Here is a 16537-nt window from a genome sequence, read left to right on the forward strand (position 1 = left end):
CAAGAGGAATAAAGGAAAAATAAATATGACCATCTTTCATACCAGAAACTGGAGAAACAAATCATGACTGTTCCAGGAAATCATACGTTTTTCTGTGGATAATGTCATACAAGCTTACTCAATAAGTAATTCTGTTATTCAATTTAGTAAACTTGTGTTAAGGTTTCATGACTACAGCCAGCAAGAGAAATCAGAGAAGAAAAAAAGAACTTTTAATGTCTATGATGCCCTATGATGAGTTCAGAAATGAAAGTACATACACAGGCCAGAGAATGCTCTGGAAAGAAAAGGAATGTCAGTTTCTGGGGTGTTCAGGAACACTTCCAGGGGAAGGAATCAATGAGATGAGTTTTGAAAGGTAAACAATGGCTCACTAGCTACTGCAAAGTTAGGGCTCATCTTTAATGGTTGACAGCCCATGGTTTGTGGGTGGTTTCTCCCTGTTTAAATATAGAGGAACAAAGTAGTGAAGATAGATGGGGAGTGTAGGCAAGTTTCTCGACTCTTGATTCTCTCTGGTGATGATGACATGCACTGTACCCTAGGATGAAGCAACCTTCAAAGTTTCAAGTGTCAGAGGAACGGGTTAGTCACAAGGGCTATGGTTTTGGGTGGGTCTGTGTACACATGTAGCAAGATAAAAAGAATCAAGGAAGAAAGAGTAGAAACATCTTGGGGCTGGAGAGATGTTCAGTTGGTAAAGTGCTCGCCCTGCAAGCTTAACGACAGGAGTTTCATCCCCAGCATCCATGTAAAAGCTGGGTTCAGTGACATGCACCTGTAAGCCCAGTGCTAGGAAGAAGACAGGAGGGTCCCAGAGGTTCACCAGCCAGCCCATCTAGCCAATCAGTGAGCACCAGGTTCAGTGAGAGACTCTGTCTCAAAAATAAAGTGGACAGTGATTGAGGAAGACACTCAGCATCAATCTCTGGTTTCCATACCCATACACACACACACACATACACACACACACACACACACACACACACACACACACACGCAGAGCAATGCATCTGACCCTGCTCTTCAGCAGCTGCTAAGGGGTGACAGTGCTGGCTCAGGGCCTCAACCTGCTAGAGAAGCTTCTATATCATCTTCACACATTAATGCCTGAGTCCCAAGGCAGGGCCAGTCCTGAGAACTCAGAGGAGTCCATGACCAAGGCCACCCCCTTAACCTGATCAGTGCAGGCTGTGAATGCTGATCCGTGCACTTGGGCTGGCCCTTCCTTAGAAACCCACCTTCTGACAATGGGAGGGCCTCTGTATGAGTGCCCAGTGATGGAGCAGGCTGAAGCAGGCATGACATGACCCTTTGCAGAGATCCAACGTCATTTCTGTCTCTTTAGATGATCTTTAGCTAAGAGAGACTGGCAAAAACGTGGATCTCTGTGGACTACATTCGACCAATAATTCTTGTCAAATAACCGGTGGGGCTGTGGTCCACAACTTTTCCCAAGTGCTGCTCCAGTCAGTGAGAGTTGCTGAATGTGCAATGGAACAATTACCGTAGTTGGTTCGGATCACCCTCTGTCAGATAGGAGCCTGTGAGAATGAAATGTACCCCTGGTGAGGTGGGTACAAGGACAAGAGACAGCCCCTCAGCTCTCCCCAAGAGCTAGAAGTGAGAGCCAGCCCTGACTCAGGAAGGTTCTGGAAACAAAGAGAAAGGTGGTGGGTCAGGAGTAAGAGCAGGATTAAGATCACACAGACTGCAACCCTTAGAAACTGGCTTAATCCATTTTATAAAGAGTTGGGAGGGTTTGTCTCTCCGTGAATATAATACCTTGCACATCTGATCGGCTTTTTTCCCAGAGCATTTCAAAGCTCTCTGCAAATACAGTGGAGTCTCTTCAGATTAGAGCATGGCCTATTATTACCTAGCTTTGGAGACACCCCAGGTCAGCAGGTCACCTGGGGCCCTCTGAAATAAGACGATTCCCTACAACAAAAAGCCTGGCGTGGTGTGGTTTGTCTAACTAGTGGTTTTCAAACTATGTGAGTCACGGGACCCTTTGAAAAAAAAAAGCTGGGACTTCAATTCCTAAGACAGTGCAAAGAAAAGTTATGCTGGTGACGGCAAAGGTTAGGGATCAGGGGTTGCAGAGACGGGTCCAGTCAATGCCTCATACACTAGCCCACAGTTTGAAAAGCACTATGGAGGCCAGTTGAGCCCTGTCACCCACCCCAGAGGCAGATTTTCTCTCTCTCTCTCTCTCTCTCTCTCTCCCTCTCTCTCTCTCCCTCTCCTCCTCTCCCAATCTTCTCCCCCCGTATGTGTGTGTGTGTATATGTAGGTATGCACGTACATGTATGTACATGTACATGTGGAGGTTAACCTTGGGTGTCGTTCCTTAAGATACTATATACCTTGTTTTGTTTTTAAAAGAGTCTCTCACAAGCCTGGAGCTCACTAAGTAGGTGGGCAAGCCCAGGGATCCACCTGTCTCAGCCTCTCCAGCACTGGGATGACACACATGCACTACCATGCCTGGCCTTCTATACATGGGGCCTGGGGATGTCTTCATGTTTGCACAGCTAGCACTTTACTAAGCTTTCTCTATAACCCAAAGGCAGACTTTCTATAAAGCTAATGAAATTATGATTCTTACAGGACAACTTAAGTTCCCAAGTACCACTAAGGCTTGGTAACTGTGTATTATTTTGTGGGTTTTTCTAAGTATTTATGTGTGCGCACGTGCTCAAGCACAGGGGCTGGTAGAGGCCAGAAGAGAGTGCTGGAGTCCCTGGAGCTAAAGTTAGAAGCAGTTGGGAGCTGCCTAATGTGGGTTCTGGGAACTCAACTCTGGTCCCCTGAAAGAACAGCAAGTGCTCTTAACTGCTGAGTCTTCTGTCCAGCACCACCCCTCCCCTCTTTGCTTTAGTGAAGGATCCACAAACAAGAGGCACACCCATGCAGGATTGTTTACAGAATTTATGCAGCCAAGTACAAAATAGAAACTCAAGTCCTTTATTTAAAAATGATTAAGAATTTTCTTTTAAACTTTATTCATTGATGATTATCATTAGGGGTGTGTGTGTGTGCACGCCCATGTAAAGATTAGAGAACAACTTTTAGGAGTTATCTCCTTCCTCCATGGGATCTAGGGATCCAACCCAGGCCATCGGGTTTGCCTTTCAAGGGTTTTTCCTGGCTGGGCCATCTCTCCGGCCCCATGGTTAAGAACTTCAGCACGAAGAGAATAGAGCATTAACTCAGGCACAAGTCCCTTCCCAGCACATGGGCTTGTGTGGGCCTCTTAATGTATGTGTCCCTGAAGCCAACCTGGGTTTCATACACTACAAAATCTCTGTCTGTTCCTTGCCCCAACTTTCCAAAGAAATACCCAACGTTTCAAATAAATGCCAACCCACCTTGAGACTCTTCTTGCCTTCTGGTGAGTCAGACTAGTTTGACTGGGCCCCTGAGCATGGAGCACTCCTCCCAAATGCAGTGCCTGCTTCTCTTCCCCTCTTCTCTCAAGAGAAGAATGACTTGGACTGCATTTGCAAATAGAAACTACAGTAGACAAAATCATTTATTGTTTATTCAGGGATTCAGAGTGGAGCAGTACTCAGGAAAGGTTGTGGGTCGACCAAAGTCCCAGAAAATTTGACAGAGCTGTGCCGGGGGCTCCTTGAGAACCTGGGCCACACTTCTCTTGATCTTTCCTCCATGATGCTGGGCCATAGTAAGTACTAAAGATGTGTGCCATGGATGAAAACAGCCTCTCTCCAAACTTGGCAATGTCCAGTTCTGCACATATAGCAAAGATAAACCTTTGAATGCTGCTTTGCCTTGGCAAGGGAAGTTCTTTCCAGTTTGCTCTTTAGTCCAGGTCCTATCTAGCGTCCGGTGCTGCAGGACCACCATCGGTACGTAAAGTGGGTATTCTGACTGAAGAGTTAGGAGGGCCACTCCTGGGGCTGTGAGGGTCAAGGTGGTGCATCAGGTAGCAAGTATCCGAAAGATAGAAATCACCTAGGGACTGAAAAAGAGGGACTCAGATACAGGAATTGGTTAGAAACAAACAGGGACACTGAATCAACCTAATGCTGCAGGAAGCCACCAGGAGGGACAGAAGAAAAAAGGTGGTGTTGCCAGAGTGTGCCAGGGACCATGGATAAGCCAGATTCCCAAAGGTCTGTCCAAAAGAGCAGGAGTCATGAAGGAAAGAAAGCTGCCTACATCACTGGCTAAGGAGAGATGGGATGAGGGGAGATCTGAACTCGCTTCTAGGCTTCATGTTCTACCCCCCATCACCACCAATAACCCAACCCCACCAGCAGCTGGTCCACCTGGGAGGCTGAAGGATGAGCAGGGGGAAGGCCTCAGAGCAAACAAGCAGAGACTGTAAGATGAGGTGCCACAAAGTGACATAGCGTAGAGAGGGCCCAGTGACTCTGAAAAGCCCTGGGGACCCTTCTAGTCCTGACGGTGGCTGTTGGTAGGAACCTTTGCACTCTCCTCAAGAGTTCACATGATAGTGTCCTCAGAAGTCACGTTTCTCTTGCTCAGTGAAACGACAGTGGAAAATCTTCCCATTGGTTATTTGATGTCCAATGGGATTGATTTTCTTCTTAAATAACATAGGAGAAAAATTATGTTTTCTGACTTGCAGATTCACTTCCTTTTATGAGACAATGAAGATTATATAACCCATCATGTTTCATGTTTCCCTTTTTGTCTTGGCTGCCAGGAAGCTCTAAGCTAAATACAAACTTCCCAAACATGGGTCTTTAATTATATATTATCACCTTCTATATTTCTTTAAATCTATAATTTGTACTTTAAACCCTTACATTGATTAAACGTTTTATTATCTAAGCTATTGCAAATGTGTTTGAGTCATAAAGCATACCACCTTTTTACCTCTGAGCAAGGGGCTGGTGGTGCACACCTTTCATTCCAGCTCTTGGAGGCAGAGACATATGGATCTTTGTGAGTTTGAGGTCAGCCAGAGCTAGGAAGATCCTGTCTCAAAAAAAACAAACAAAAGAAAAACTCAGTTCTAGTTGCCTGGTGTGATGGCACATGCCTTTTATCCCAGTACTCAGGAGGCAGAGGCAGGAGGATCTCTTTCAGTTCAGGGCTAACCTACCCTACCCAGCAAGTGAGACTCTGTCTCAAATAAATAGATAGATAGATAGATAGATAGATAGATAGATAGATAGATAGATAGATAAATAGATAAATAAATAAATAAATAAATAAATAAACAAAATAACATTCAACATTGGGGATCAAACCCAGAGTCTTGTACATACTGCATAAGTAGTCTACTACTGAACTTTACCCCAGTTGGCTTCCTTTTAAGGTGGTTCTGAAAGTTCCTACATCTTTAATTCTTCCCTATATCTGTCCCTGTCCCCTTCCCCCATAAAACTTCCTAGTGATCTGTCACTTTCCCACGCTGAGAAAGCCACAGCCCTTCCCACTTCTCCTCGGCACTCCCTTGCTCTTAAATTGTCTCTGTGTTTCTTTCGCTTCCCCTTTCTCTACCCAGTTCAGAGATCTCCTCCCCTGCAGGGCATCAACTCTTCCTGAGCAATGCCAGGATCACGGGGCTACTTAAGAGGAAGCCGCAGGTCTGGACGGGGAAGTCCAGGCTCCTGGAGGCGGACGGTTGCATGTGGACATTAGTGACAGCCCACATGGGCCTTTGGGTCACTGACCTTGTTTGAATCTGGTTGTGCCTCCCACCTTCTGTCACCAATGGATACCTACTCTGCTTACAGGCCTGCCAGTACAGAGTCCCTCTACGGATGACACCTCTCCCAAAGTACCATGTCTTTCATGCCCGAAGTATTGGCCAGGCAACCCAGCCAAATCCAGGAGCTCACTCTGCCAAGAGGGCAATTTTTATTTTCTAAGACAGGATTTCATTTTGCTTAGGCTGGCCTTGAACTTATCATGTAGCTGAGGATGATCTCAAACTTCTGATCTGCCAGAGATCAAATCCTGGGGTTTCATGGATCAAATCCTAGTGCTTTGTGCATGCTAGGCAAGTGCTCTACTACCTGAGATACACCTCTAGCCCCTAGAGTACACTTTGAGTGGAGTGACAGGTTCAAGCTCATCGGCATGGCCAACAATCTCCAGCAAGCTCACCGATGCATCCCTGCTCCTCTCAAGTCCCAGGCTCGCCTTGTCCCTGCTGCTGTGTCTGGGGTCTTTACCAGTGGTTTCTGATGTGTGCACCCATCTAACTGCACAGGGTGCAGAGGCTCACCCCGGGCATGTTGTATGACTTCTCTGAGCCCCAGGCCCTACTGTGGAGAAACCAGTACAAAGCTCACGGATGGAAGGATAAGGTGCTTAGACCATCACGTGTTTCACAAAGAGCTCATGCCTCCCTCCTTGCCCCTCTGAGCCAATGACCTGCAAATGGTAAGAGAATATGACAAGCAGAGAGCAGCTCTCCTGAGACCTCTGGGCCGCTCTGCTTTGCGAGTTTTGTAGGTTCTCACAGGAATCTGGCAATACTTGAACCACTTCAGTGAAGGAGACTCAACCCTCCTACGAACTTTGCCCAAAACTTCTCAGGAGGAACAGATGCAGCTGGCTCCGCAGCTGTGGCCCTTTTCAGACGCCCTGGCTGTGCTCTTGCGGCAGAGCTGCTGTGTTCAGTAGGCTCACTTTCTTCGTAAAAGGGCAACCAATTCTGTTTGAGAAAGATGCGAGAGTTCTGAGGAGCCTTGTTTTCCCTGGAATCTGGTTTCCCTTGGTGACTGCAGAGGACCCTCAGCTCCTCCTGGAAGCCCCAGCAGATGTCCCCAGTTCCACACCTCCTTCTTCTCCACCCTGGGCAGGAGCTGGATATAGTTGGACCTGCCAGCTGCCTCCCTAGGACCTTGGATCACACTGAGCCATGTCTCTGAAGAGCACTGCTCCCACCGAGCCCCAAGCTGACTTCCTAATAGGATCTAAGCAGTGACATTCTTAAGTCCAAGGTGGGTTTCATGGGAACCCATGGGTTAGTCCAAAGGCCTGGCTGCCACAATGTCTACTATCAGTATCATTGCCTTGCTGGGTGTGGTGGTGCATGCCTTTAATCCCAGCATTCAGGAGGCAGAGGCAGGCTGATCCCTATGAGATTGAGCCAGCCTGGTCTACATAGCGAGTTCCAGGCCAGTTGTGCCTACAGGGAGACCCTGTCTCAAAAAGACTGCCCCCAATACCAGTGCCATTTATTGGTCCCAGTTAGATAGGAACTAAGTTCACTGAGCCAATTTGGCAACTACAGACATATGCAATTAAGAGCAGTTAAACTAGAGATGTTGTCTAGGGGGCTCAGTGGGTAAAGATGCTGATGACCTGAGTTTGATCCCTAGAACCCACATGATAGAAAAAGAGAACCAATTCCCACAGGTTGTCCTCCCACACATGTGGATAAATGAAAGGGGCGGGGGAGAGAAGAGATAGAGAAGAGAGGGAAGGAAGAAGAAATGAAATTTAAAAAAAGAAACTTGACCACGGTCATACAGCTCTTAAAGGCTGGAGTCAAACCTCTCACCCAGGTCTCTCTGCTTCCAAAGCTCATACTCCGAACTGCTGAACTGCAGGTGTCTGTAGTGCTTCCCAGGAGAGGCCTCCATAACCTTTATGTACAGTCATCTGGTGGGCACTGGCCCCCAAGAGGTTGTAGAGAATGAAGGCAGCTGATTTCTGAGACTATTGCTCAACAACTAAAGGATCCTGCACAGAAGTCCCTCTTTTGTAAGTGGAAGGCACCCTACCTGCTCCACCTCGGTGAAATGACATGGTCTACAATGTTCTGCAAGCAAATGCCATGAAGGCTCTGGTCTGTTTGAAGAAGGCAAGTGTTGAGGTTAGGAGACACCAGCAGACAGGGAGAGCAAATAGGAAGCCGTGGGGAGGAGAAGACTTACCAAGGGCTGACATGAGAGGCTGAGGGTGACAACAGCTGGGGGCTCTCTTAGGCCCTCCTGAGGCGGGGGCAAGAGCTAGTGATGTCAGTGACAACAATTCTGATGAGTTCATAGGGAATCTTCTTGCTGTGGACCTCCAAAGAGTTCTGCTAGGGCTTTGTCCCAACACAACTTGGCCTTGAAGACCTTTCTGCCCCATCTGGGGAAGAGTCAGAGACAGTGAACACAGGATGGGAAGCCCCAAACTACTCCGTCACTCTCTGTGGGGTTGCAGGGGTGGCCATGACCGGTTCATTTTCGCTGCCGGATTCTGGCAAGCTTAGTGGCTTCCCTTCCCCCACCCACTCATTACAGAACAAAGGAACCTGGCTCCTTCCCGCCAGTCCAGAGAGGGTTCCTAATTGGCTTTCCATTAAAGAGAAAATAGACTACTGTTTCCACCTCATTATTTATGAGCCTTTCTGGAAGTGCATTTCCATGCTCTCTGGGATTACTCGTGCCCATTTTGCTTGGCCATATTTTATGATCTGTTTTATTTATTCAGGGCCTCTATTGGGTACTCACATCTGAAACCAATTAAAAAACAAGAACTAGGAAAAACTAAATAAACACCTGGAGATGTCCAGACCCAGAGTCTTTCTGTAGCCCATTATTGGAGGAATGGGCATGGCCATGCCAACAGTCCAGGGCGGTGAGAAGGGGATATTCTTCCACGCCAATAGGTCAGATAATTTACCACACAAAATGGCAGCCTACACAGAGAAAGAGCTTTTGTTGACAGAGCATGGGCTGTGGTAGCCTGGTTCATTGGTCTACCCAGGGTCTCCCTGTGCAGGACAAGGGGGTTGCTTCAGCACTTTAGTAAATTCCTCCCTTTTTCTCATAGCCAGCGTGCTTGCTGTGTGAGCACACATGCACACACCATCTGACTGGGTTGAAGGGATGATTGGAGGGCCGTGAACTTAGGAATGGTTTGCTTTTTATAATTGCCTCTAGATTTCAGGAAAGGTGAGTGATCTCAGAGAAGCAGCTGTGAAGATTCTTGAGCATGAAATGCCCCCACTGGCCCATGTGTTTGAGCACTCGTCTTGGGCTCAGTTGTGGAAGCTGGCAGTTGTAGGGCCATGAGGGAGGAACCACAGGGCTACTGCCAGTTCTGACTCTGCCCTGGGTGGGATCTCTGCTTTCTGGTTGGCTACCAAGATGTCAACAAGCTGGGCTGCCAGCTCCCCCTGCCACAGCCTGGCCGTGAACCACTCCCGCAGGCAGCCTTCTCACCTTGATGGACTGTAGCCCTCCCAAATCATGGCCCAAAATAAATCCTTCCTCCCTTAAAAGGAAAGTATTTTGTCACAGCAACAAGAAAAGTAACTGATGTACTTGGCTTTCCTGAAAACACAGTCCCACTGTCTGGCGCTCTCGCTTAGCAAGGTATGGTGAGGATCTAAGCTGAACAGCACAGGCCCTCCTGGCTTCCTGAGAGGAGTCTGAAAGCATTTCCCACATCCTTCTAGAATTTGCTTTGGGGTTTGTGTCCGTACACAAGCCACCTGCAAGGAGTTCTTCTGTATGCAACACAGACAAGCGGTCTTTCATCCCACTTACTCTCCTCCTTCTCCAACTTCAATCCCAGCCAGGCTGGTGGCCCCTCTCTGTCCTAAAGCTAAATGCCCCCTTCTTCCTGTTAGACCAAGGTGGTGTGTGGACAGTGTACAGAAGGCAAAACAAGGGGCTAGCAGCAGCCTGCTAGGACAGACAGATTGGGGGGATAAAATGCCATGCTCTTTGGTTGGTGAAATGGCTCAGTGGTGGTGAAAGTGCTTGCTGCCAAGCCTGACAACCTGAGTTCAATCCCCAGAACCCACATGGTGGAAAGAGAGAATTGGCTCCCAAAAGTTGTCCTCTGACCTCCACACCTGTGCCATGGCATAGGCATGCACACATGCGCGCACGCATGCACACACGCACGCACAGTGTAAAAATACAATACTCTACAAAACTTTGTAGGCTCTCTATTGAGATCAAAGAAGGTAATACAAGAGTTGGAGAGATGACTCAGCAGTTAAGAACACTGACTGCTCTTGCAGAGGATACAGGCTCTGTTCCCAACACTCATATGACAGCTAACAACTGTCTGTAACTCCAGTTCTAGGGTAACACCCTCTTCTGGCCTCTCCAGGCACTGCACACATGGGGTGCACTTACATACATGCAGACAAAACATTCATACTCATAAAGTAAAAATATATAAAAAATTTTAAAGGGGGGCTGGAGAGATGGCTCAGGGGTTAAGAACACTAACTGTTCTTGAAGAAGACCCAGGTTCGAATCCCAGCACCCACATGGCAGCTAACAACTGTCCGTAACTCCAGTTCCAGGGGATCCAACAGCCTCTTCCATCTTCCTCAGGCATTGCATGACACGGGCACACTTACCTACATGCAGGCAATATATGCATACACATAAAATAAAAATAATAAATAAAATATTTTTTAAAAATTAAAGGAGGTAATGTACATCATATTTGTAACTTTTTCTGGTTCGTGTATTTTCATGCTTATTGGAATCTGATTTCATCCACATATACACACACATGTTAGGGGACGGCTGAGTCCCTGAACTCTTAAGGATAAAGCTGCTTGCAAACTTATTCTTCCCAGTGTCCTGATGCCTACCTTTCCTTAGTAATTGATGTAAATCCTTTGTATTAGTCAATGTTCTCAAGAGAAACAGAACCAATGCGTTGTATTGTATGTCGACAGTCATGTGTCAAAGTGGCAGAGTTACATGTTCTGATGATCGGGTGACTTCATGGTTTGTAAACATGAGAGTGTAGTAAACAAGCCAAGATGGTTATGATGTCACCAGGCAATACAACTTAATATGGCTATGATTGTCTATGCAGTCCAGTGTTGACCAAAAATGCCATACAGGTAACATGATGCATTTTTGTATTTGTGTGTGCACATACGTATGTATATTTATATAGATGTACATGTAGATTTTTATAGATTTCTGTATAGAAATATATAGATTTATATATATAAAGTAATACATGGGGTGAGGAGACTGATTATCAGGGACTGACTCACAGTTATGGAAAGTATCTGTCCTATGATCTTCCATCAAACTGTAGAGGTAGCAAGTAGTGCAAATCAATCCAAGTTCAAAGTCCAAGTCTGAAGGCCTGAGGGGAGGGGGGAGTAGGGTTAGCTCTGGTCTGAACCTAAAGGCCTGACAACCAACACTGAAGACTTGCTTTTTCTTTTCTTCTTTTTAAAATCTGTGTGTGCGTGCACATGGGACCTGTGTGTGTTCGTGCGCATGTGCGCCTGGGAACCACAATGTGCCCATGGAGGTTACAGGACAACCTCGGGTCCTTGGGTGTCAATCCTTACCTTCTACCTTGTTTCATTCAGACAAGGTCTCTTGTTGTTCATCACTGCATACGCCAGCAGAAATGGCCCTCAAATTCCAGGGATTCTCCTGTCTCTGACTCCCACATCATTGTAGAAGCACCGGGATTACAGCCATGCCCTACTGGAACCAGCTTTACATGGTTGTAGGACTCTGAACTCAGATCCTCATGCCTGCACACTCAGTGCCTCATCCTCTGAGACATCTCTCCAGCCCAACAGCAATGATTTTTTTTTTTTTTTTGAGGGTGGAAGATAGATGTCTCAGACAAGAGAGACCCCACTTCTTGCCTTATTTGGGCTGTCAGTAGATTGAATGATGTCTGCCCACATTGTTGGGAGCCATTTTCTTCACTCCATCTTCTGGTTCACATGCTGGTCCCTTCCTCACAGGCACACCTGTAAGAATGTTTTACTAGATATCTGAATATCCTTTAGTCCAGGCAAGTCAGCACATATGTAAGAACTATGGAAGTCCTCAAGTTATAAGACAGGATGGGAACTAGAAAGGGGACACAATTCTACCTGTCCACCATTGCTTCAAGTCCATTCTTCCTATGTTGTTATGCTTTAAGAATGTGACAGTTGTGTGCTACTACAAAATGGCCTTGTAAATATGAGGAGCGAAGTTACCCCCATCTCTGTGTTCCCTACTTTCTTCATCCTCACATGGAGACTGACCACTGAGGAGCCTGTGGTGGGAAGAGTTGTGAGGAGAGATGCCTACGTACTGCCAAGAAAGGTGAGTCTGGCAATGCCAAAGGGCTGGGGGAAGCTGAGATCATCTGCACCATCCAATTGTCCCCCTGGGAAGACCAGGAACTCCTTCTCAAATTAATATTTGTGCATGGATAACACCAAATGCATAGGACAAAAGGGAAACCAATAATATCAGAATGTGGTTGTCATCAAAAAATGTTTTATAATTGTGATGGAATATGTGTTGCTTTACAAACTCATTGAAGTAACAAGTCAATACATTTCTTCGATTTCTTTATTTGGTTGGCGGGCGTGCTGGATAGCGTTATTTGTCAACTGACACACCTGGGTAGAGGGAAACTCAGTTGGGAATTTCCTTCATTGAACTGACCTGTGGCCATGTCTGTGGGGCATTTTCTTGACAGTTGAGTGATGTGGGAGGGCCCAGCCCACTGTGGGCGGTGCCACCCCTGGGCAGGTGGTCCTGTATCGTATAAGAAAGCAGACTGAACACAGGCCAGGGGAGCAAGCCAGTAGGCACATTCCTCCTTTGGCTCCTGCCTCCAGATTGCTGCCCTGAGTTCCTGCCTCAGTGATGAACTGTGACCTTGGAGATGTAAGCCAAATAAAGTTTTTCTTCCTCAAGTTGATATTGTTCACAGTGTTTTGTCACAGCAGTTGCAAGCAAATTAGAATAGTTGGTGTGATAGTAACTTTTAATTGTCAACTTGACACAATGTAGACTGGCCTGGGAAGGAGGTCTCTCTGGGGGATTGTCTGGCTTAGACTGGCCTATGGGGATGTCTGTGGGGGGTGTTTTCATTGCTTTAATTGAAGTGGGAAGACCCAGTCTGAAAGTGGTTAGCGTCTTCCCTGGGTTTGGGCTCTGGACTATGTAAGAGTAGAAAGCATGTGTACATGTGTACATGCATGGGTGTGCATGTCCTTGGAGTTCAGAGTCCAGTTGGGTGCCTTCCTCTATTGCCCTCAACCTTATTTTTTTAACTACTTTATTTATTTTTATTTTAGGTGTATGAGTATAATGTCTGCATGTAGGTGGATGCACCCATGTCATGCAGTGCCCAAGGAGGTCAGAAGAGGGTATCAGATCCCTTGAAACTGGAGTTACAGACAGTTGCTAGCCACCATGTGGTTGCTGGAAACTGAACCCGGGACCTCTGCAAGAGCAGCCAGTCCTCTTAACCACTGAGCAATCTCTCCAGTCCCTCAACCTTATTTTTTGAGACATCTCTCACTGAGCCTAGAGCTGTCCATTCCCATCACTGGCTGGCCAGCAAGTCCCTGCTCCCCTCCCCACTTACCCTACCCCAAGTGCTGGGATTACAGGCCTGCACTGCCATTCGTGGCTTTTATGTGGATTGGGAGAATGTGGGAAGGATTGCCCTGGGAATCCCCTACTCTCTTGCTTGCTTTTTCCAAGGCAAGGGCCTGCTTGGGCATCCAGAAAAAAGGCAAGGCCTTGCTCAGGTGGGGCACCCCATCAACATAGCTAAGGATCTGGCCCTTTCAGAAATCCCAGGAAGATACTGGCTCCTGGCAGTTGCCAACCCAAGCAGTGGTTGCTGAAGAGACTTTAATGAGGAGCCAACAAATGAATCCCCTTTGCCCTGCACTGCCTGCAGCAAGCCCACCGCTTCCCCACCCTGCCTTCCTGAGCTGCCCTGTAAGTTTTCCTCCTGATCTCTGTCTCAATGCTTTTTTCCCATTCTTCTGAACGTTAAAGTCACGACCTTTGTGGTTTATGGGCCACCGGAGACTGAACTAAATATGTTAGCTCAGAGTCCAAACAAGTAATAGCCATCCAATTAAATTAATAATCCATATTGTTACAATGTTTAACCACGGCTGTTTCCTCAGCGGTCTGTTTAAATCACAGCCAAGGCCTGACCTATTAAAATGAATAACTGGAATTATGAGAAACTATTTAATAAACACAACGAGGACTGCTGCACAATTGGGCATGAAATATTTATTACCACTTGAAGCAGAGAGCTGCTTGGGACTTTTAGATGAGATTAATGAATGTGCTTTAATTTCTTACTCACAAGGTGAGAGGTGGGGCTGGGACGGGGAGGCTTTGGAAGATTCCTGGAAAAAAAATCAGTCCACGTTGTGTTATCACATTGTGTGAAGTCAGCTTTTTAATATGTGGACCTCTTTCAGTCACTGTAAGGGGAAGATGAGGAGTCTAATGGCACTCCTCTTGGAGACCTAGGAGTTACTAAGTGTTGACTGGATGAACTGATGGATGGCTGGATGGAAGATGGGTAGACAAATGGGCATACAGATGGATGGATGAATGGATGATGGATGGTGGAGGGATGAATTTATGGATAGATGGATGGAAGATAGGTAGACAGATGGGGAAAATAGATGGATGGATAAATGGATGAATAGATGGTAGATGGATGGTGGGTAGAAGGCAGGTGGATCTCTGGTGGATGGTGGATGGATGGATGGATGGATAGGCTGATAATATGTTGACACCTCAGTATCCATATCAGTTGGGTAGGATACATGGTAGATTTAGCACAGTGCCTAAGCAAACAGTCACTGTCATAATTAGGAGATCAAAGCCTGGTTAACATACTAGAAAATCAGTTTTTTCACTCAGCATCCATCTAGGATTCCCAAGATGTTCCAGAACTCTCTTATACCTTGTCTGGCCCATTTATTTCTTTGTGCTCTTAGGAGCCTTTGGAACTGAACCTTTCCTTATTTTTCTAAAGTTCACCGTCTTATCCCTGCATTCGTCCCAACCTGTCCCTTCTCCTTCTCAGCATGGCTATATTTCACAAGGTCTCTTCCCCGTTCCCAGACCAGATCAACTCTCAGGTTTTGATAATGGGTTTAGAAAATGTGGTTTCTATAATGATAGCCCTCAGGCAGTCACGTAAGTAGGGTGGTTATCGGGGGATCTATGGGCATAACTGGGTTTTCTCTACAGGAGAGCCCCCAATGGGAAACAGGGCCTGTAGACCTGCTTTCCAGAGGGAGGGGGAAGCACGGGTGCATCCAGGAGCTGAGGGGCCAGCTGACGTGAGGCCAGAGGGAACTGGCCTATTTTAGAGTTTTCTCTTATCTGAGGGAGGGACCACTTGGTTTCATATCCCCTTTTCAAAGCATTGCTGGATTACCCTCCTCGGCTTCATGGCTCCCAGAGTCATTGCTGCCATTTCATAATGCCCTCCATCAATGCAGTAGTGAACTACACCAAAATGACCAAGAATGAGCTGGGCAAAGTAGCATACATCTGTAATATCAGCACTGAGGAGGCTGAAACAGGAAGGTTTTTAACTTGGAAACTATTCTGGGCTGCATAGCAAATTTCAGGCCAGCCTGGGTTGTATGGATAAATCCAGTGGGAAGGAAGGAAGGAAAAGAAAGAAAAGCAGGGGGAGGGGGGAATAGAAGTCAAGAGACACAGCTGTCTCTGTGGCTCTGCCACTGATACACAGTGTAACTTCAGATGACCCCACTTGTGCCCAGTTTATCACTGCCCCCTAAGGAGGTCGGGGTAGCTGATCTTCGTCACTGGCCTATTTTTCTTCAGATAGACCATCATCAAATTAATCATTTCTTCTTAGCCAATCTGGATTTTCTCAAGGGCCAGGAGATGATGACTGAGTATCTCTTAAGAATGTCTGTGTTAGCCGGGCGTGGTGGTGCACACCTTTAATCCCAGCACTTGGGAGGCAGAGGCAGGTGGATCTCTGTGAGTTCAAGGCCAGCCTGGTCTACATAGTGAGTTCCAGGACAGCTGGGGCTACAGGGAGACCCTGTCTCAAAAAGACAAAAAAAAAAAAAAAGTTTGTGTTCCTATGTGAGGATTCCAAAAACAGGTGTAGCTACTTGGGTAAGAGACCAGCCTATTACAAGCAGGGACATCCCATAAACATGGAGCATGAAGCCAGGCAAGCGCATCATCCCAAGGTCTTCTGATTGAGAGTCAACAGCCTCCCTGGGGCTTCACCACTCTGACTTTGGTCTCACCTGGAATTTGGGGGTGATGAACTTGCCCTTCTTTCAGGAATATAGGAAGGAGGAAATAATCACTGATGCTTTGAGGTGTGTGCTAAGCAAATGTGAGGGATTTGACTACTTTTGGCCCTCACTGAGAAAGTTGAGACATCTCTGGCAACCCCTTCTAAAAGCTTGGATGATGATTTTGGTCACTTAATATGTCAATCATTAGATTTGCTATTTTGGATCTAATCAAAGTTGTGAGTTCATCAACTCAATCAAGGTTAAATGGTATACCATAGTACTTTCTTGAACATTCTACCAATAAAGAATGTATTTAAATAAAGACTAACCCATATCATGGAACAATACTATGTACTACTGATATTAAATATCCATGGTAGATTGTGAAGTGGAAAATCATTGCTTTATGAGAAATGAGTTGCTATTATATATTTGTTGTATAATCTTATTTGAAAAAATATATATGTAACCATGAATCTATAAGGGAGCATTTGAGTGCATATATATATATATACATATATA

The sequence above is a fragment of the Nannospalax galili genome, unplaced genomic scaffold (assembly GCF_000622305.1).
Source record: "Nannospalax galili isolate Female #2095 unplaced genomic scaffold, S.galili_v1.0 scaffold974, whole genome shotgun sequence".
Classification (NCBI taxonomy): domain Eukaryota; kingdom Metazoa; phylum Chordata; class Mammalia; order Rodentia; family Spalacidae; genus Nannospalax; species Nannospalax galili.